Source organism: Leguminivora glycinivorella, chromosome 17, assembly GCF_023078275.1.
Source record: "Leguminivora glycinivorella isolate SPB_JAAS2020 chromosome 17, LegGlyc_1.1, whole genome shotgun sequence".
Classification (NCBI taxonomy): Eukaryota; Metazoa; Arthropoda; class Insecta; order Lepidoptera; family Tortricidae; genus Leguminivora; species Leguminivora glycinivorella.
Window position 1 is genome coordinate 14,609,999 of NC_062987.1, and position 22,159 is coordinate 14,632,157.

General features: G+C 38.4%; 1 protein-coding gene across 1 annotated transcript in view; it reads left to right on the top strand.

The window, feature by feature from the left end:
• Window positions 1-1,350: 1,350 nt before the first annotated feature.
• The window catches only part of LOC125235280 (spectrin beta chain), a 101,175-nt gene continuing 80,366 nt past the window's right edge, over window positions 1,351-22,159 (top strand). Inside the window, exon 1 of the mRNA XM_048141789.1 lies at window positions 1,351-1,661. The gene's annotated coding sequence lies outside the window, so the exon portion shown is untranslated. The remainder of the gene's footprint in view (window positions 1,662-22,159) is intronic.

The window sequence follows — 22,159 nt, forward strand, 5'->3', positions numbered from 1 at the left end:
CAATTTACGACTTTTATTTTTTTATAGCATGGTTTACCTAATTTCGGTACATACCCACATAGGATATTACAATTTACAATTCTTACTATTCTAACCCGAGAAAAAACAAGCCAATCACATTAGATAACGGTTATCTCTCTTATATGGAAGCCTAGGTATTTGAATAGAATAGAATAGAAAACGTTTATTTGGTGAAAATATACAAGTAAAACAACAATAGCCTTAATCTATATACATCTTAAACTAAAGTCACCAAAAAGGATGCCACTCAGCATATGCCAATGGCTAATTGGTATTAGCCACGGCGCTGGTTTTCAGGGCAACCAAGAAAACAGGGTGGGATTTCAATATTTTTAAAATTAACATATGGTGGACGAGGTCGCAATAAATACAATTATAACAGTCGATCGATTTGGACGATCTTTCATAACATGTATATGTATAACCAAACAAAGTACAAAATTAGGTGCTAGGCTGTTAAAGAACACGTAAACAGATGATCCGGATATAATCTTTATATCAATATTATTATATTAAACACCAGCTATATAACAGTATAAGAAAAATACAAATCATATTTAAAATATGTACTTCATTTACATGGCATATAAGTCTAGTATTGTATCTAAGTATAATTATTAAAAATTAGCAATGAGAGTAAAACAGAACAAACATCATTACTTTATCATTAATAAGTATATCACAATTTCTCTATTTGATTTTAATACCATCTAGCGGCAAGTAGAGAAACCAAATCCACATAAATAAATTACATCTGGCAACACACTTGTTGCGGAGTAGTGCTGTACCAAAAATCGATTAAAATAAAAACCCAACGCCATAGACAATTGTTACTTGCGCCTCACTAAACTATGCCGGTGTATGACATCATTCTGTCAAAGATTAGCAAATTACAGACTGAAGAACTGTTTCAAGGATATCGATATCGATATCTGATCATTCATAATGAAATGCTAAATGTATATTTATAAAATATATTGTATTCCAATAAATGGTACTTCCCGAGTGAATACGTAGGCCTATGAAGAGCTAGGGAATAATGTTGAAATATAATAGTATGTACTTTATAAATCATTGTACATAATACTTAAAAATAAATACTACATGTATTTCCGCACATCCTTTGAACAATTTGCTTTTTTGTATTAAAACCAATAAATAATATTGTTATAAAACTATCAATGCTTTGTATCATATTAAAACCTAGTTTCCCTTGCTGTGACAGTCTACACCCTGTCAGTGACAGACCGGTAAAGTCAAGTCACACTGAGTGCGCCTGCGTTGGGGCATTGAGTGAGCTGTCCAGTCTCTTTTGCATTATCTATGACTTGGGCGGAAAGGTGATGCTTGCTTTCGCGACGATCTTTTTGCCTCGCCTTCGACGCCGTGTTCGTTCTCGCAGTGACGGCTAAAATTTGAACGAAAAATATATGAACTGCGATTATTACTAACTAAAGTATTCCCTAAAGGCGCGGGTTATGTTCCAATGCTTGATAATCCCATTGGAAACTGTTCATAAAGTGTTTGTGCCGTGAGTTTGGATTGAGTACAGTTGTTGAGTGAGTGCATCTTGTGATTTTGTGTGTGCCGACGAATTTATGTGTGCAACTGTGTGAGAACAGCATTACTGGGCTTTTAAGGTACGTGGTAATTTAATATGGCTTCAATAAGTAGTTATCGGGGTCCACTTTGGGCTAGAAGGATGGAAGTAGCAACGAGTTTTTCGTAATCGGCTTAGCGGGCAAACTAATTGGACACTGCTCTTTTTAGTTTTCTTGTTGTTAGCGCTATTCCCGGCTTTAGTTCGACTGTTTGGAAAAACTTCGTTAGTGTAAAGTTTCTTCCTCTATGTAATCGAGAAATAGTCAATAAAAACACGAATATTATTATTATTTTTTTTTTTTTTTTAACCCTAAATTGTCTATTGAACTAATGTAGGACATATAAATTTAGCATCAATGGTAAATTCTGTAAGAAAACATGGATGTGCATATGTAATACACCATAAAAATGTTGACACAAAAAAATGTATTTAAAACTCTTATAAATTCATACACTCCACTTATGCAACCAAATTTCACAATGTTACATTTTTTTCCATTCGTTAACATACAGTTTTCTGCCAACAAACTGCACCACAGTTTGCCTGATAAGTAATTATATATTTTTATATAATTTAAGTCATTCTTCCAGCATTCATTTAACAAAATGCTAAATATATTACATTAACACACAGTTACCGAACTTAATAGTTTTATCAAGCACTTCTTATCAAAGGAGTGGCAAGGTGTTGTTAATTAGGGTGTGGTGAGCGAACAGGTCATGTAAGGGAGAAGCCGGCTTTGACACCATTTGGCCCCTCAATGTTTACATCATTATATCATTTACATTTTGTCATTAAGTTGGTTTGAATTAGGTGTGAAATTGTGTATTTTTAACCCCCGACGCAAAAACGACGGGGTGTTATAAGTTTAACGTGTCTGTCTGTGTGTGTGTCTGTCTGTCTGTGTGTGTGTCTGTCTATGGCACCGTAGCTCCCGAACGGATGAACCAATTTCGATTTCATTTTTTTGTTTGAAAGCTAAGTTAGTTGGGAGTGTTCTTAGCCATGTTTCATATAAATCGATCCACTATGTCGCGGTCGGGGGTTTTTTCAAATTTTTTTTTTTTAATATGTCTTAATGTGGTATGCCGCTTTTTTATCAGACTTCTTTATCCAGAAGGAGCAGGTTCCATGTTTGGTCCATTTACATCATTGAGCAGAACTGAGGAGGGGATCATCCATTAATTACGTCACACCAATTTCATGATTTTTTGACCCCTCCCTCCCCCCTTGTCACACGTCGTCACACTAAACTACACCCCTCCCCCTAGTGTGACGTCACATTTAGATTCTTAGTTTAAGAAGGTAAAAATCACAAAACACTTTGAAAGTAACTTTTTATTGGGATTGCTTAAAATGATTTATAAAATTAACGAACAGAAAATGAGAAAATCAACAATATTAAAAAAATTCAACACTCACTCTTCCTCCGTCCGGGTTTTGCATCCATTCTTTCATGTTGTGGATGACTGTCATGTCAGGGATGATTGTCACACTCTCGACAGATTCTGGGACATTATTAGAGTCCACATCTCCTTCGTCGTACCACAATGCGTCATTATTATTATTTTTTTTTTAATATTGGGGACACCTTACACAGATCAACTTAGCCCCAAACTAAGCAAAGCTTGTACTATGGGTGCTAAGCGACGATATACATACTTACATAGACATTTATATACTTATATACATAGAGAACATCTATGACTCAGGAACAAATATCTGTGCTCATCACATAAATAAACGCGCTTACCGGGATTCGAACCCAGGACCACGGCTTAGCAGGCAGGGTCACTACCGACTGAGCCAGACCGGTCGTCAATTTTTTTAATCAAGCAAAGCATTTCCCTGGCCCGTCTAGCCGCGATTCTTTGAGGCCGGATTTTCGAGCTAGGGATAGTTTCTTTTTTTATGTACCTGCTTCATGTGAAGGTTAGCTGATTTGTATGATGCCAGATACAAGCCACATATGTCAAAAGACCATTTGAACAGGTACGCTTGTACACTTGGGCAATATGTATCGTACGGAACCTGCTTGAAAAGTGATGACGCTCGTAGATCCAAAGACAACTGCGATAACAGTGGGGCGAATTTAGCATCGGTGTCATCGGTTCCTACAGTTCCATACCCTTCTGCCGTATGTTTTATCAAAACAGGTGGTGGTAAAAACCCTTGTCTTAATAACACCGCAACATGCCCGCAACGTCGCATTTCACTATCTGTAACAAATATTGAGATTCACGGACGTGAATTGCGTACCAAGACCAAGTAGCGTCATTTTTAAGCAATTTGGCCTGTTCAATGTCCAGATTGGTGATTGTTGGTGAAATGTATTCGGCGATAACAGGAAAGTCGTCAATAACCAATTCGCTCCAAATGTTGGCTAAGACAATGCCTGCACTTTCAAAATTTCGCTTTTCTAGTTCTAAGTCAGTATTATTATTGGAGTCCAGATGAGAACCGAAAGCGTCATGTTTCAGGATAACACCTGTCAGTTCACGACTGAGAGGTGCCATTCGCCTTTCTACTCGATTGAAAGCACTTCTACCTGGAGAATTTGTAGCTATGTATATAGCATCCAGATCAAAATCTTTGAAATGCTGAATTGCTGAAATTATCACTCTTTCATATCTCGGGTTTTCGTCGGGTCCGCCGTCACAAGTAAAAACAAATACGGGCTTCGCAAAACATCTCTAGTTCTCATTAAGTTTTCGAATGCAGGTAGATTTGACAGTTTATGCACATCGGTGGCGTGAGTCTCTGTCTCTGCATTCGATGAAGAATGCTTGCCACTTCGAATTGCTACGTATGTAGGCCCGGAGTGTGTCACTGATTCTGGCTTTCCTTCTCCGTCCTTCTTTATAACGATGCCGGCGTACACTGAAGGGATAAGCTTATGCCTTTCAGCTACTACAAAATCATGGTCCGGTAATGTTACCCGGTAATCCAGGTGCATCAATATAGGTGCCTGAGCGTGGGCAGCTGTTATTCCCAAGGGCACGCGTGCCTTATCATCCATTGATAAAAAGAAAACTTACCCAGGACCCAATATTGATGCTAGAGACTAGGTTTCTTATAGTAGCTGTACAGAATTTGCCATCCATGTGTTTTGCATGAAGCGTAGTGTCCGGTCTGCATAGTTTTACAGGGACTGTTACGACATGTCTTTTTCCTTCTTCTGTGTTAACTCGCCTGGGAAGGAGTCTTAAGTACAACCCAGATCTACTGATGTGGTATCCTCGTTTAATCAATTCGGCCTGTAAGTCGTCCAAGGTTTTGCTGCTTCTTATAGCTTCAGTGCGACGGCGGTCATCGGCTGCACCACCAAAAACTGCTATACTCTGTACAGTTTCTACTAAGCCAACTTGATCTTCTTGAGCTGTTGCCAACTCTGTATTTTTATCACAGAGGTTCAGTTGAAATAGTTTTTTTTTAACTTAGATATTGCAAATATTTTGTATGTGACTCACAAACATTCGACCTCCTCCCTCCCCCCTGTCACAACATGTCACATTTTGTGGACCCCCTCCCCCCCCCCTCTAGGTGTGATGTAATTAATGGATGATCCCTATTGTTTTTGTTACATAATGACCTTCTAAACTAAACCATTGTTGTCTATCAGAATAGAACCAACAAAAACATTTATCTGAGGTAGCCTTTATTATTATCTTTACTGATTTATAAAGCACATCTTTAACCATACACTTCTCTGTTAGGTAAACCAAAATATTAAAAGTTTTAATAATGACTATTTAAAAAAAATGCTCGCATTCTATATGTTTGTATAAATTTTATATATATAGATCCTATATCACAATAACAATAGATAATGCTTTAAAAAAATATTACTTAACTATTCCAAAAGCTGAATAACATGACTATTAGGTGATGTACCAGATGTACTCATCATGCTTATTCTTTCAATGCTGTCGATACCTCTTGTAGTTTCACAAAATGACAAGGGCACTTTTGCTATTGCCTTTATATTTTATACATCCTCTTAAAACTCTGCTACTAATTGAGTTGTTTTTGAGTAGCAGATAATCTTGAAACAGTAACCTAGGGCACCTTTAAAGAGTACTTCTAAAACAACTTACTCATTACTTATTACTCTTGCTTACTTCATTGTCTGTATAAGCTACATGGAAATTTAATTTACGTTTTACTAAATAAAAGTCAAACTGGCGACATATCTTCCATTTCGCGTAACTCCAACGTGCAAAGCAGAACCAGTAATCTCCAAGAGAAAAAAAGCTAGTAAAAAGGCGTTCATTTTTAAGCACCTGAAAGCCTACTCAATGTCACGTTCATCAAAGGTCCCCCAAGTCTTTGGAGCGCGGTGCCGCGGGCGCCGGCGTGCGAAAAGAATCCTGTCTCGGCTTATCCCTTCCGCGGACGTATTCTGCAAATACGGGAAATATTATATCCGTTGAAAACATCGTGAGTAAACCGGACTAATTCCAATAAGGCCTAGTTACCCTTCGGGTTGGAAGGTCAGATGGCAGTCGCTTTCGTAAAAACTAGTTACAACGCCAAATCTTGGGATTAGTTGTCAAAGCGGACCCCAGGCTCCCAAGAGCCGTGGCGAATGACAGGATAACGCAAGGAGAATGATGATAATATCCGTTTGTACGTATGTCGATGAAGTAAATGGGGTCTATTGACATTAGACAGACATAAGAGTCTTAGTCGCGTATATTTTGCAGAAAGAAAAACAGAAAATACGTCCGTTTACCTTCATATATTGCTATGCTACTATAATCGGAGTTCGATGTTATCCTTATTAGAATCAATTTCTAAATCACTGTCACCCTTTCGAGTTCTCGACTAAGTAGATTCCAACCTATTGAGATCGAAGTATAAGAATATTATTCCTATTTTTAAGTAGATCGAACACGCCCATATTTTTACACTTCATTATGCACGCTCCAGATGAAAAATGAGATGAAATGGAATGAGAACATTATTCATTGATGGAATTTAGAGAGTGTGTATAAACCATGTTATTGATGCGATGTACTGAACTCTGATGTTTTAGGAATTCTACTGCTTAAATAAGACGTGACTAGCCCCATTTCCTGCTTCTAGGTCGTTCAATGTTGCCACGATAGTAACATTGTACCTAAACTAAAATGTTACTTTGAATTACCTATAAATCTTATAATGTTGCAGCATGGATGACTGTGCCGCCATTAAGGAAGCGTAGTTCTAGATTTTAACTTGTTTCTAGTTTATTTATTTAGTCGTATGGCAAAAAACAGAAAAACAGAAACATTCATAAATTAAAATTAAGTTCAATCAGCCATTTGATGGCCTCGTGGGTGATCACCTGATCACCCTTAGCGAAGAAGACCTCTTCTGGAGGTCCATTGGCATAGCGCGTTACAGGGCAATTTAGTATTGGAATCTAAAGTAAAACATAGGCTGCTTAATCTTAGTGTCGTGCTAAGATGACAATAGTTGATAGAAATCGCTAATCAAACCGTAAATAATGAGTATTGATGCAATAGTTTGATTACGATCACACCTGATGGTAAGTGATGATGCGGTCTACGGTGGAGCACGCTTACCAATGAGATACCTATTAGAATTCTCGTAGTATCCGCAATATGGAGGTATTTTTCTTTTCCAGTGTTTCTATGAAGGTTTGTCATCCACAAAATCGCAGTCTTGTGCTGTTTAAAAGCCTTAAAATAGGTTAGCTCATCATTACAACCAATGAAATAGAGGCCAAAGTTCAGAAGCATTGTCGCTACTTAATCTTTTCATCATTAACCTTGATTATGTCCGTATCCCGTCTCTAATTCAATTCAATATCGCTAAAACAGTTTCTGTGTCGGCTAGGGTAAAATAGGTACATACGTCAAGCTCTTAATATAGATGCGGACGAATCGCCAAAAATATGTATCAACAACCTTAACGTATGAGCAATAAAGTCGTGTAATCTTTGGCACTTTGTCCGTATCTAATATATTTAATAGCTTGACTGTACCTACCCTATACAGAACACAAGGCCGTTTTACGAGAGATTTCTTTTATAGGTTTATATCTTCGAACGTACCGTGACGATCATCGGTTTTATGAGTTACAAAAGCGAAAAGATTTTGGTTCAATGAACTTTTCAAAATGTTATAGACATACTTTTAAACGCAGGAATTGAGTGGTTAGTCTTGTGAAAGATATAGAACGATTAAGGAAGGTATTTGATATGTATGTATAGCGGTCGCAGTTCTATATGGGTCATTCCAGCGAAACCGACACCACAGGCATTAAATTTAAATAGCTTAATTTACATTTAAATCTACATCTAGAGAATAGAACATTATGCCTAATTTTATGAATCAATGAGTTTTTCCTTTTTATGACATTTTTTTGCATTTTATATGTGTCCAAACGTACCCCTAGCACCAGTTGTCTAAGGTGGCATATATATACCCTAAGTTGGCAGCGCTATTTCGCGCTTTTAATAAACATTATGGAGAAAGTGATATGTGTAAAAGAAAATATATTTAAAGCTGTTTAAACCAGTGGCAAGTAAATTTAAATTAAGTTTCATGGTTAGGATTTATTGGGCGTCTACACAATGCGTAACTCACGTCCCGCCCGTCACAATAAAACAAAGTTTTTTCTTGTTTACCCTAAAAGTATCTAAACTCTTGATGTCTTACTTTGTGAAAGTAACAATTAGGTTGAGGTTGGTTATTTTAGCTAAAAACGCGTTGCTTTTGTGAATAAAAGTATACTTTTAACGCTTTTCAAAGTAGGTCCCACCCGTCACAGTGACGGGTGAGCAAAATGGGTTATCTGATAAAACTTGAGTTAATGAGTATAAAATCCTTCTTTTAAGTTTAGTTAAACCTAACTGGGTTATATTAAAGCAAATTATATGTCTAATATTGCTTAATTCGGTTGTGGTATTACTTTTTAGATCACAATGAATGCAATGAGGCCTATGAGTCAGGAAGAAGTCTTTTTCATTAAAACTGGTAAAATTTTTGACATTATTTCTGACCCACTGATAAAAGTATGTGGTAATAGACTGTTTGACAATTTTCTGAACCTTTAAAAATTCAAGTTGAAAAAATATTTTTTTTGGTTTAATGCTCTAAGAAAACTACTGAAATTATTACTTGTAACATTAAATAATTAATAAAAGAGCTGATTTAAAGTAAATACAAACGAACTGTCTTTATATTTTTCATATATTTGTATACTCAAATGTTACTCGTCCCACCCGTCACAAAGCGCTGTCCCACCCGTCACAAGCATTGAGAAGCAAAATTATTTTTGTTTTACGAGTTATTTGCGTAAATTATACTAATACCTAATCTATATAATATCAGGAATTAAATAAAAAATGGTTGTTTAACAAAAGTTTCGTAGTTTCTTACCAATTGCGAATTGTGCAAGTCAAGTCGGAGAGGAGAGGCACTTTGAAGTCCCACCCGTCACACTTCTTATACCATCAATTTCTCATAATAATAATGACATTTTCATATTTTTTTTGATGGTATAGTACGCATTGATTATTCAAGTAATTGATGATGTCATATTTAATACGCTAATTGTTGCCGTTTGGCAGAAATAAAGCAAAATGTAGGCAAAAAAGAGTATAAATATCCCACCCGTCACAATGGAATGACCCATATGTAGGTAATGTATAGCCGCTTAAGTTTACAAATAGTATTACTCGTGTAATTTTACGAGTATCGCCATTTTAATGGCCCGACCGAATTCCAAATTCTCAGAAAGTACACACCGCTAAATCTGTTATTAGGTCATCCTCAAAACCAACAAATCTGACACCAAACATCTGTCCAGTTTTAATATTTCATTCAACGTTAATTCATCGCCACAGAAGGTATCAAAAAGGGTGGTAGAGGGGAGGGTGCGTGCACAAGGGATATACGGCGACTCGGCGCCAGGAGCTCGATCGATATCGTCACAGTCGGCTCGGTTCGGCCGCGCGTACCCTTACCCCAGTACCGAGTACTTTAAAACCTTGTGAGTGACGTTGACTGTGAAAACTGTGTTGTGCTTTGGATGCGATGAGATAGTCCTATACGGTATGTAGTGTTTTAAAATACAAATCGATGATGTCATAGTTTGGAGATATGATTTAGGTTAGGTGTTTGCTTCGCTTCCGCAAACATTACGTTTAACATACTCATTTGTGATGTATTGATGATGATATTGTTATAGTGTGTTATTCTGCTTATTCGACCTTGTAACAGTGACTGAACTAGTTACGAGAACAGCTTGGTACAAGAGCTCTCAAAGACGAGGTCAAGCGAGAGTCGAGACGAACGTTTTCTTGAAGTCTGTCATGTTTTTTCCCCAAGTTGCATTTAAGAAAAAACACGCTACCGAACTTATATTACATTAGACACGCCCTAGTGCAGTTTTATTAAGTGTAATTTATAAAAAACATTGCCCTGAAAAGAGTGTTGACAAGTACGATCCAAGAATTTGTGTTTTATATAGTTTCTTACCTCAACTACTTGGTCTCCGTGTCAATAGTACGTCTCTTGAGGCTTTTATATTGACGCTTTTTGTGACGCGATAAGAACTGGTTTAGCTGTCTAAGGAATATATCGGTAAAACGGATATGTTTTACAATATCCGTATGTACCGCTGTCATAACCGAATCATCGATAGTTACAAACTGCATCTCGATACGATCCCACATTACTGCATTGCGACCTCGTGACCTCAACATCTGATCGCAGCCGGCAAACTTCCCGGGACTAGCCGCACCCTGCCACGTCCAGACTATTGATGAATGTGACGTGAGACATGCCAATGCCCTATCTTAACTGTAGTAGTGAACATTATTAAGCTCCTATATTAAGCAATATCTAGTTGTCGATTGAAATAACTACCTATCTATCCTACATTACTGCATTCCGACCTCGTGACCTCAACATCTGATCGTAGCCGGCAGACTTCCAGGCATGGCCGCACCCTGCCACGTCCAGACTATTGACGAGTATGACGTGGGCAACCTTCCCACAGTTTTTCACTTAAAGGTGTCTGACACATCGCAATCACACTCAGTTTACAGCTTTACTTTAATCCCTATTCGTTCCCCCGTTGTCTCTCTTTACAATATTTATTCTAACATTTATTAAAGCTATCTCAAGGCAACTTTGTTCTTTCATGTAAAGTTCGCAATGCGCCGTTTTAGGCTTGTTAGATGATCGATTGATCCATCATTGCTTGTCAATTATTTACAACCTTGATGGATCCGATCATGTAACATCATTTGTCATAATTATCCATCAAACTTTTTTTTTATTATGTAGTACAAAACTACGAAAATGTAAAGCTGTTTCGGACGTGTGAGTTTACTTTATAAATGCTCGCTTCCCAAGGCCCAGGCTCAATGAAGTGATAATGATCTGATGCATATGGCGTCTGACATCATGCGATGCAAGTTAGGAAGCACTTGACTTATTTATAGCACGTGATATCATTTTTTTCCTACGTCACATATGCAGATCAGTTCATTCTCTTGTAAGTAAAAGAGAAACTGCACAAAAAGTAACATAGTGCTTATGAATTAAAAAAAACCGGCCAAGAGCGTGTCGGGCCACGCTCAGTGTAGGGTTCCGTAGTTTTCCGTATTTTTCTCAAAAACTACTGAACCTACCAAGTTCAAAACAATTTTCCTAGAAAGTCTTTATAAAGTTCTACATTTGTCATTTTTTTCATATTTTTTAAACATACGGTTCAAAAGTTAGAGGGGGGGGACGCACTTTTTTTTACTTTAGGAGCGATTATTTCCGAAAATATTAATATTATCAAAAAATGATCTTAGTAAACCCTTATTCATTTTTAAATACCTATCCAACAATATATCACACGTTGGGGTTAGAATGAAAAAAAAATATTAGCCCCCACTTTACATGTAGGGGGGGTACCCTAATAAAACATTTTTTTCCATTTTTTATTTTTGCGCTTTGTTGGCGTGATTGATATACATATTGGTACCAAATTTCAGCTTTCTAGTGCTTACGGTTACTGAGATTATCCGCGGACGGACGGACGGACGGACGGACGGACGGACAGACAGACATGGCGAAACTATAAGGGTTCCTAGTTGACTACGGAACCCTAATAAACGAGCATTACAATGTTGAATCCTAACCACCTTTTTTATCAGTATCATACTCGAGGTACTGTTCGAATGACTAATAGACACGATACTACTTTGCCCCATTAACGTGTTAATGAAAGACAAAAAATAATAGGTGATCTCATCGGACTGTACACTCGTGTGGCCATGGGCAGTACTTGCTTTTATATAAAACTCTTCGTATTGTTAGTGTATGTGGGCGCGTGCTAAATCCGGCCCATGATCGGTCACCTATGTCACGATGAATCGGATTTGCATTTTACGTGGATAGAATAAAAGTGAATCAATTCCGTAATAGCGATTAATATATCACGCTGCATATCTTACTTTATCAGTATTACCACTAGAGACATTAGTCGTGCGATTAAATTCCCATTTTATTACGTTAACGGCTTCAATCGACTTTATATTTTTGTCGTAAATTTTTGGCAGTATCAACCGGTTATTTTAATGTTTTTTGGGTATAATTATATCGTCTGCCTTATCGAGTTTGTGAGCTATCTCCCCCAGTTCGTCTCTTGACCTCACAATTGACCCTGAGACATGCCAGTTCTGTAACATAATGTAATCACTGTAGTGCTCCGAATATTTGATATCGACATGGAATTGATTGGAATTTAATTGACTTAAATTAACACAGGCATAACTGCATCAATCTATGACTAACATATTTGTCTATTGCGAGATTTGAGGTTTAAAGTAAAGGTATTTGAATTACACAAATAATTTTTTAAATTGTTTTCAAGGTTCCGTATTCTTTTGCTATGATACATTGACGCAAGCCGATAAGCACCTTCATAGATATTTCTTGCAATAGTTGCAATCTGTGAGGAAAAACGAATGGAAAACGTAAACAAAAGACGCTCAGTTCAAGTGCTAGTAATTTAGGGCATGAGAACCGGAGGCGCCTAGTTCAATAGAAAGCAAATTACTCGCCCTATTGGTACCTTCGATATTCAAACATCGCGTCGATTACGGCTGGCTCGGAATTCAACTGGGTTTTTATAGAAATCTAAATATAGCACGGCGTGCTAGGCGCGTTAATACAGAACCAAACTGCGAACTGTCAGAAACGTGAACGTGCTCTTTGGTTAGTTATAAAGGAAGTGCTTTAGTAATAAAAGAAAAGAAAGTTGGAGTGTTTACTAAATACAAAAGTATATCTGATTTAAAAGTAGTTTATTTTTCGTCTGCAATGCGGAAGCTGCTTTTTAAATAACAATAAATCCCTTTTGCTTATGATTTCATTTTGTCACACCCAGCTTGTTTGATTTTAAAATATTACATCAACATCTACTTTTTAATATGATGAACAGACTATAAACATATCCATTTTTTATGCCTGTTTGAAGTTTCTGAGAACGTTACTGTTTCAAGTGGAACTCAAAGGGCACTGTTCGAATTTCGAAAGAAGTGGAACGCCACGAATGACCGTAGAGCCCTTCCACGGTTGAGCAATGAAAGCTTTAATTGTGCTAACAATTGTCGGGGCGAGGGCCTTTCTAAAGTCGATTATCAAGACGCCTTTTGTTACTGTTCTTTTCTAAGTGTTGTATTTGAGTGCGTGAGTTATTTACCATATTTGTCTTACTATAATTATTTAAACTTTCAAGCGATGCTGATCATAGTTTTCCATCGTCGAGACTGCGGCAACTTTGATCAGATTACACACTAGCGTTGTCACTGTTTTCAGTGTCGGCACTGTCATTGATTTTCGTGTTTAGGTTACTGGTCAACATACTCATTAGTATTCTGAATATTTTGGGACACCTACTACTACTAATATATCCACGAGTTCCACGATAGTTCTAAAAAACATAGCTATTAGTTTTTGCAAAAGTGGTAACTTTACATATGTAATAAATACTTCAGAAGATGTCAAATTTGGGTACTAATTTAATAAAGCTTCAGTCTTACGCGGACATGTAAAACTTTTAAGCTGTATAAAAAAATCTTTTTTTTTTTAACTCTTGAAATGTATTCTTGATCAAAGGAAATACTTGAATTTCCAAAAGTTCGACAAGCATAGGGAAGTTCGCGTTTAATATTCCGATGATGGAGTCCTGAGTCCCGCTGCGCGGGGTCACTGCCCTCGAATCCAGTCCATGTCTTATGCACTCGCCAACGTAACCGCTCTGTAGCTTAGCGTATATTACAAGTATACATAGATTATGTTACCGGTGCGATTTGTGCGCTTAGCGTATTGGCTATCTATACAAATGTACTAGGACTAAGATTGAGTTTAAATAAAGAATGAAACAGTGGCCATTGTGTGGAGTTTATTCCCTCGCCGATCAACCAGTCGTTTTCTTTAGTTTAGCCTATACGTATACACCACAGACACTGACATGCCGTAATCGGTTCGATCTGTAAGCCACGCTTGACGCTATACTAATGTACTAGGACGAACTAGATATTCAGTATAGATCTATTCATACAAATTGACTTATTGTGTCGTGCTTGACTGCTTTAGTGTACTAATCAAGTAATCATGCCATCAGATATTGTCTATAAAACACTAAATAAAAGATTTGTTAGTCAACACTCAACCGCACGATCTCATACTAACTATAAAGTATAAGTTGCTGATGCTAGACTTGTTTTTATATTGATTTTAAAATAACTAAAACTGCAGAATGATTACCGCTTCGAATAATTTTATTTATCCATATTAACAATATTCTTGTAAAATAATATTACTAAAGAATCACTTGAAGTGCTTGTTACTATCTGCAAAGTATTTCAATATGTGCACGATCATTGTTCCACTCCACTGGCTCATAGTCCATTCTCGGCCAGTAAAAGCCAGTCACCATATTTGGGCATCAGTAGTCTAGTTATCTTATAATGCTAGACTGTGACCTGCTTTTGGAATTTCTTTTTTGCGATCGGTACTTAGACGGGACTGGTTTGGATTGTACGGATACCGGTATTATGCTGTCTGTAAATGTCTTATTGGCCGTAAGTCTTGGTAATGGCGGTGATGTTTTTTAAAGGATGAGATCTAACCAGGACATCTTTTGAGGATGTTCGGAATACTTTCAAGCCAAATGCTTTTTTTGTACAATTTCATAGAGGGAGTTTCTTTCATTTCGTAGTCAAAACTCTTGTTGTTGTCAAATGTTTAGAATAGTTGGTCAAAGTAACGGCTGGCAGTGCCACTATATGAAGACAGAGAAAATGATAAAGTGACCACATTTCTCATTAAAATGCTTTGAGGAACACATTAAAATATAAGTTTGAGTATTACACTAGCAACTACCAACTAGATGTGCCTACATGTACATCTATTTTAATAATAAAACTACCGTGAGACACTGACTTATTAAACATGTAAAATCGGGTAACTCACGTAAAATTGTCGAAGGTCCCTCGACATGTTTCGCTCCGTAACGAGGAGCATTTCGAAAATTCTCCTCGTTGCGGAGCGAAACATGTCGAGTGACTACCCGATTTTACATGTTTAATATGTACATCTATTATATAAATTTAAAAGTGGAAAATGTCTGCCTTGGGTGAGACTTGAACTCACGGCCTCTGGATCGATACTCCAGCGCTCTGCCAACTGAGCCACCAAGACTTCAACCAAGCCAGCGAAATTTTCCACTACTAAGGTCAATGGGACCCGTAGCGACATCTACCGTAAGAGTGTTAAACTTCTTAAACGGCAACCGGAGTTCCAAGTCATATTGGAAATTCACCAGTTACGATGCGCTAACCATGCTAAATTTTAACTTCTGATTAGCAGAAACGTCTGCAATCGATGCCGTTAGGCTTAGAATAAATTTAAAAGTGGTAAATGTCTGCCTTGGGTGAGACTTGAACTCACGGCCTCTGGATCGATACTCCAGCGCTCTGCCAACTGAGCCACCAAGACTTCAACCAAGCCAGCGAAATTTTCCACTACTAAGGTCAATGGGACCCGTAGCGACATCTACCGTAAGAGTGTTAAACTTCTTAAACGGCAACCGGAGTTCCAAGTCATATTGGAAATTCACCAGATCCAGATCCAGAGGCCGTGAGTTCAAGTCTCACCCAAGGCAGACATTTTCCACTTTTAAATTTATTCTAAGCCTAACGGCATCGATTGCAGACGTTTCTGCTAATCAGAAGTTAAAATTTAGCATGGTTAGCGCATCGTAACTGGTGAATTTCCAATATGACTTGGAACTCCGGTTGCCGTTTAAGAAGTTTAACACTCTTACGGTAGATGTCGCTACGGGTCCCATTGACCTTAGTAGTGGAAAATTTCGCTGGCTTGGTTGAAGTCTTGGTGGCTCAGTTGGCAGAGCGCTGGAGTATCGATCCAGAGGCCGTGAGTTCAAGTCTCACCCAAGGCAGACATTTTCCACTTTTAAATTTATTCTAAGCCTAACGGCATCGATTGCAGACGTTTCTGCTAATCAGAAGTTAAAATCTATTATATAGTCGGTAGCTATGGCAGTAGATACGCCTACGAGGCTACGACCTTAAAAAACGCAACTCTAATCAAATCAAGGTTCCATTCACGACTCACAAAACACCCATCATTGAATCAAATTGCTGAGATTCGCCAGAACAATTTGCCGCTAGTTGGTCGCCAATTGACAGCATTCGTCAGGGCACATTCGCGCCCTCTGTGTGTAATAACGAGTAGGTACTTGCTTATGAGTGGATGACTGATGTCACACTTATTGAGTGTCCTGTTGCTGATGTAACGCAGTTACCTGCTATTATACTTCATTGGGTCCGGTCCTTAAATTACGCGACTAATTAAATCAAGGTTCCACCGTATTCATGACTCACAAAAACACTATTCATTGAATAAACATCGCGACCACTGAGATTCGACAGAACAATTTGCCGGTGTTTGACAAGTGTTAAAAAATTGTCGTTGAGAAAACCAGAAAAGGAATAATATTCCGTGAATTCGCACGAAGCGCTTTGCTTCTTTTCTTATGCGCACTGCCAAGAAGTGGAATTCTTTGCCGGTGGCTATATTTCCGAGCTCATATAACTCGGCAACCTTCAAATCTAGAGTGAACAGGCATCTCCATCCTAGGCCACGTCTTTGCCTTTGGCTAGTCTGTGGCAAAAAAAAATCGTTTTCGTAATATTTTGTTATTAAACAATTTGCATTATTCTTTTAACAACTGTGGTCGTATTAGAAAAGTCAGAAGACAGCAACACGCTGGTAAGGAATTAAGGCCATCCATAGAAAAAGATGTCTGCGGTTACGTCTAATTAAGTAACCTCAATTTTTAAATTCATTTTTATCTCGGTTCGCGGTCATCAGGACAGGACCTTAAGCTAACATCGGATTATTTTGAAGGGGGTTTTACTTGCATTACTTGCGTTAGCGGTGGGCAATTTTTTTTTTCATGAGGGACCAAAATATGAAGGAATTTTAGAGGTGGGCAAGATTTACACCAAAAATGCATTTTTACTACAGTGCTGGGAAGTGCTGCTCATATCACACACTATTTTGAAGGACCGGGTACTATTTTGAAGGAAGATAGGGTACTATTAACAATTTAATTCTACTCGGCCTAAGCCCGCAATATAGCGCAACACAGACTGCATTGTATGAACGCGATAAAAGCTCTTTGTATTTGCTTCCGATTTCTCAGAATCGCTAATTGACCATGACCTAATGATTGCTCTTAGTTTTAGTAAAACTTTATTACTTTACGATTCTGTTCATTACAGTGTTAATTTATTAGCCATTTTGCAAGCATTATCGTCTTTAGGTCAGTACAGAATTATTTACTATCTAGAATATCTACATAAAGTGCGAAAGAAGGGTGTAGCAGGATAGCTTTCCTATAAATCTTAGAAAGCTTGATGATGACGCTTTGAGAGGTAAAAAACACCACAAACATTTCTTTCCTCACAGGTCATCATCATCTAATATTTTTTCGAACTCAAAGGGTTTGAGAGTATTTTTTTAAAAGGCGATCCAGCTACATCCAAGATCACTAACAATTAGTTGCACTTGAAAAACACCAAGAAAATATAAAGAATATGTTCAATGTCAAGAATAGACGGCGTGATATTGTTTTAAAGCAGTGTGCAGAATTAGCGTCGGTTGACGCATTGCGGCGCCGCTTTCTCACGAATACAAAATAGGTTTAAGTTTGCTTATTATAGTCATAATCTAACGGAATGAGGACTGTCTCTGTTTTGAGAATTTTCACTAGATACAGAAGCTTAGGAGATTACACAGACCAACCCCTATAGACATCTATTACAAGACGACTCGCGGTGGCCAGCCTTCCTAGTATTTGCACTGATATAAGCGCGGGCGCTCGCCGTGCCCGATCAGTATCGACCAAGTAACAGACCCGAAAGCAGCGCGTGTTTTTCGCACAAAAAAATTGGAAAAGGGTATTTTGATGCCTTAAAGATGTCCACCTGTAGTGTGAAATGGTGTGGAAAGGTAACAAGAAGCTCAAATTTAAAAACAGACGGCATTACATTCCACAAATAAGTCATATTTATAATTTATTCAGAGCCGGCATAGGTCAACTTACATTGGCCACTTACGCGTCAGTAGAGGGACAGTCATACTTCTGTCCCTTTTCATCTGGCGCGACTGCCCGCCGTCCTTGAAACGGCCAATCACAGCGCGCTTAACACATTCCCCGCCCGCTCCTCGCACCCCAAACACTGGCGACTCGTATCGCGAACCAAATATACAAGACTGCCACTCTATAGGAGGTTCTCTGTGGGAGATTATGACATGACAATGGTCTTAGAAAAGGCAGACCATGTCTCATGACACGGAAAGTGTAACTATTAGGGCTTCAACGCGGTATCTACCTACCCTGGTTTAGAGAAGACAATTACGAGGACCAATTTAGTCAGTTATTAACACTAAATTTCACATACCATTTGTCATACTCACACCAGGGAAGGCCAGTGGTCACACACTAAAGAATTGAATTGAAGATTGTTGAAAAGCAGACCCTGCGCTTGGTGAAACTTAAAGATTTAAAAGACTTTATAATGAACCAACGTATGACATCGTTATTAAGGTTACAGTCAGGCAAATTGAGGTGTGTCGTGTTTAATGACGATGTTTGTTTGTCACGATACTTTGCTGCTTGGGTGCCCCTGAATCCGAAACATTAACTGCTTGACGAGCTGTAGGCGTTGGGTTTACTTAAACAGCATTGTTTTTTGCTTAAAAGACGACAATTTGGCAGGTACTTGATAAACTTATTGAGGAATAGACGCCCTAAATGAGACTGCAATGTTATATCCAGAGCATTGCAAGTTCTTAATTGACAGTGATATAGTGTGATATAGTGCGTTTCAACGCAGCGCAGTGTAACCTATAAGCACAGTTTAGATTATCCAGTCAAGTAAACCCAGTAGCAACATTTTTCATTTCTTCAATACTTAAGTATAACTGAGGCTAGCTTTCTCCAATTAATCACTATTGATATATGGAAAGTGATGCTCTATTGTGCACTCCGATGCACACAGTACTCACAAACATCGGTAAGCCGAGTTGAATAATTCAACGCGCATCATTACCGCTGCTATAACGCAAACCTAATTTTGATTCGTAGAACCGTGGTACCGTTTGACACGACGATAAACATGTACGCTACTGAGCTTCTACCATGACTGTTTGACGTTTTAGAATACACGGATAATGTCAACGGAAAATGACATACATTGCATCGAGCAAGTGAACAGCTCCCACAAACGGATGTAAGTAAAATAAAACTACCGCGAGACACTGACACATTAAACATGTTAGAATCGGGTCACTCACGTAAAATAGTCGAAGATCTCTCGTGTTGTGTACGGAGCGAAACCTGTCAAGCGATCTTCGACAATTTTACGTGTGGCCCGATTTTACAAGTTTTAGTATAAAAAAAATACATACGTTTTCATATTGTTACTTCGCTTAGTTTTACGCTGCTTTCTTTAATATTGATTCAAGGTACTGTTTATTTTATATAATGCCAAGGTGTGATTATTTCCTAAACATGACTAAATTTACACTAATTTCTCCATGTACATAATGTGCAAATTGTTATAATTTGATAAGTAAACGCTCCGTTCTGCTCAGTGGATTGCTCATCACATGTTTTTGTAACATTTTGTTTAGTTTGTTGCATCGCGCTGATAGAAACTCGATACGGGACTGAACTCTCGCCGAGCCTCGCCCATTTGTTAAATTAATATTGATTGGTTCCACCTACTAATAGGCTCGGATTACACTGTTTACTCTGGTTTCCCTGTATCGGTTTTAACAGCAGTCTTAAAACATAGCAACGTATCAAATATTTAGCTATCGCCTGGTCGCTGTATGGCAGTGTTCCAATATTCGTTTCTCCAGGCCGATACAAAAGTCTAACCTACTTATTTTTGCATGAGACACGAGCCTACCAAACTTACGTGTGTACATCTTCAAACATTGTCTCGCGTTCTCATACATTGTTCATGTCTGGTGTCAAACAATAGACCACTTGGACGTCGTCCGTCTGTTTATAATTTTTATGGGCGTCAAGAATCATATTGACCCAAATAAGACGATAGCGTCATCACTTCACCGAGGCAGAGATCATACATGTGGGCGTTTGTGTTAAGCGCCATCTTCTGACTGAATGATCTTTGGCAGCTAAACGTATTACTTTCATTCCAATAAGTGCTCCCGAGTTCACCCTTAGGGAACTCAAATCAGATTACATTTACAATGTAGCGATCGGGGAAACCGGCAAGTTCAATTGCTTTTGCAATAGCTCTTGACACGAAGGGCTCGTACAAATAGGAGGGCTCGTAGCTTCATCAAAGTTTTACAATACAATTCCAATATGTGTAAACCGAGAGATGTATCGCGTGCTGAAGCAAACGTGCAGTGCATGTGTCGCTATAAAACCGGTCGGACGCAAACAAGCGCTCCGCCGGCCTTCGCCGGCTGCCGACGCCCGATTACGTCACCGTCACTACGCTTATGTCATACCATTACTGCCCATTAGAGACGATCTACACTTGCCTGACATACAACATACAACAATACTGGACTGAACCCTTGCAAAAAACTGATTCGAATCATTCGATAGGATGCTGCCAACTTTACTTCACGCTTCACTTCGCATTCGACCGTCACGATGATTTTCAACGAAGCAAAGATGATTCGTTCTGCTTGAATAGATACTACTCATGCCGGTGACGGCACGCCGGTGAAGTTTAAGAACAATACGCTATATCGGTCAGCTATCGAGTAACTACTACACGCAAATGCGTTTGCGTCACTGAATATGAATTGTTTACGATTGTTAGCTCGCCATGTCAATGGATCTCCAAACCGTATTCGTTTTCGATGCTATTTTGGGGCTATTAAAGAAACCTTTTAAAGTAATCAAAGTTGAAACGTGATCTTATTACACAGAGTCGATAAAAAACCGATCCAAGAGTCAAGTGTATCCTTACACCTACCAAAGCCAGCGCGTTCTGACTTTTCTGGTATTTAATTCATAGCAACAACCACTACGTCTATCTAGTTGGCAGCAAATGAGCCGCATCCTACTTCCACAAAGTTCAGTGCCGACACCCACTCGCTAGATTCATTGACTTCCACCTCAGCCGAGGAATGGTGCAACCGTAATTTGTGCTTCTATTTAGATATATGACTATACTCATTGGAAAATTGAACTGACTCCCACATTAAGGCAAAATAGCTGAGGAGAGAGCGAATGAATTTATTACTCTATTAAACTGCAAGTACCATTAAAACGGTCCTCGACATGTACCGCAAAAGTAAATAACACACGTTATAGACGGCAACAGCGACGTTAGAGATGGTTTTATCACAAATATAAAATGACTTCCTATCTCATTCTCAGGCAGAAAAGGAGAAAGCGATTGGATTTACGGGGCTATAAAAAGCCTTAAAATTATCGTTAATGGTTTTAATATATGCGACATTAACTTACCCAAGCCATAGCTATTGGTAACGAGACGGGACGAAGAAAATCGCTGTTCTCTTCCGAGAAATCTCATGTTCGTATTTACATGTGCGATAAAAATATCCACCTGACAAATCGCGTAGGTATGAACAACTTCGATGTCCGGTCAGTGACGTCGGGCTAATACGCCACCCAGCGGGGTGGCAATCTAGGGAGTAACGTGTCCACAATGCCGTGCCGTAATCTGTTTATATGTCACTTCACACCGTGCCCTGTTTATTTTCCTAATCATTCAAGCCAGGAATAACGATGACAGACAGCAATTTAACCGCTGAACGATTATTTGAACGTATATCATGCTTTAAACGGCGTCACTTAGTCACGTACTTGAATGTCAAAGTTCTGGCAGCCAAGATTTTGATGGTCAAAGGTCACCTTGGCCGTAGTTAAGGCTTTATTCGGTTTGATGCCAAATGCCTACTACAGAGTTGC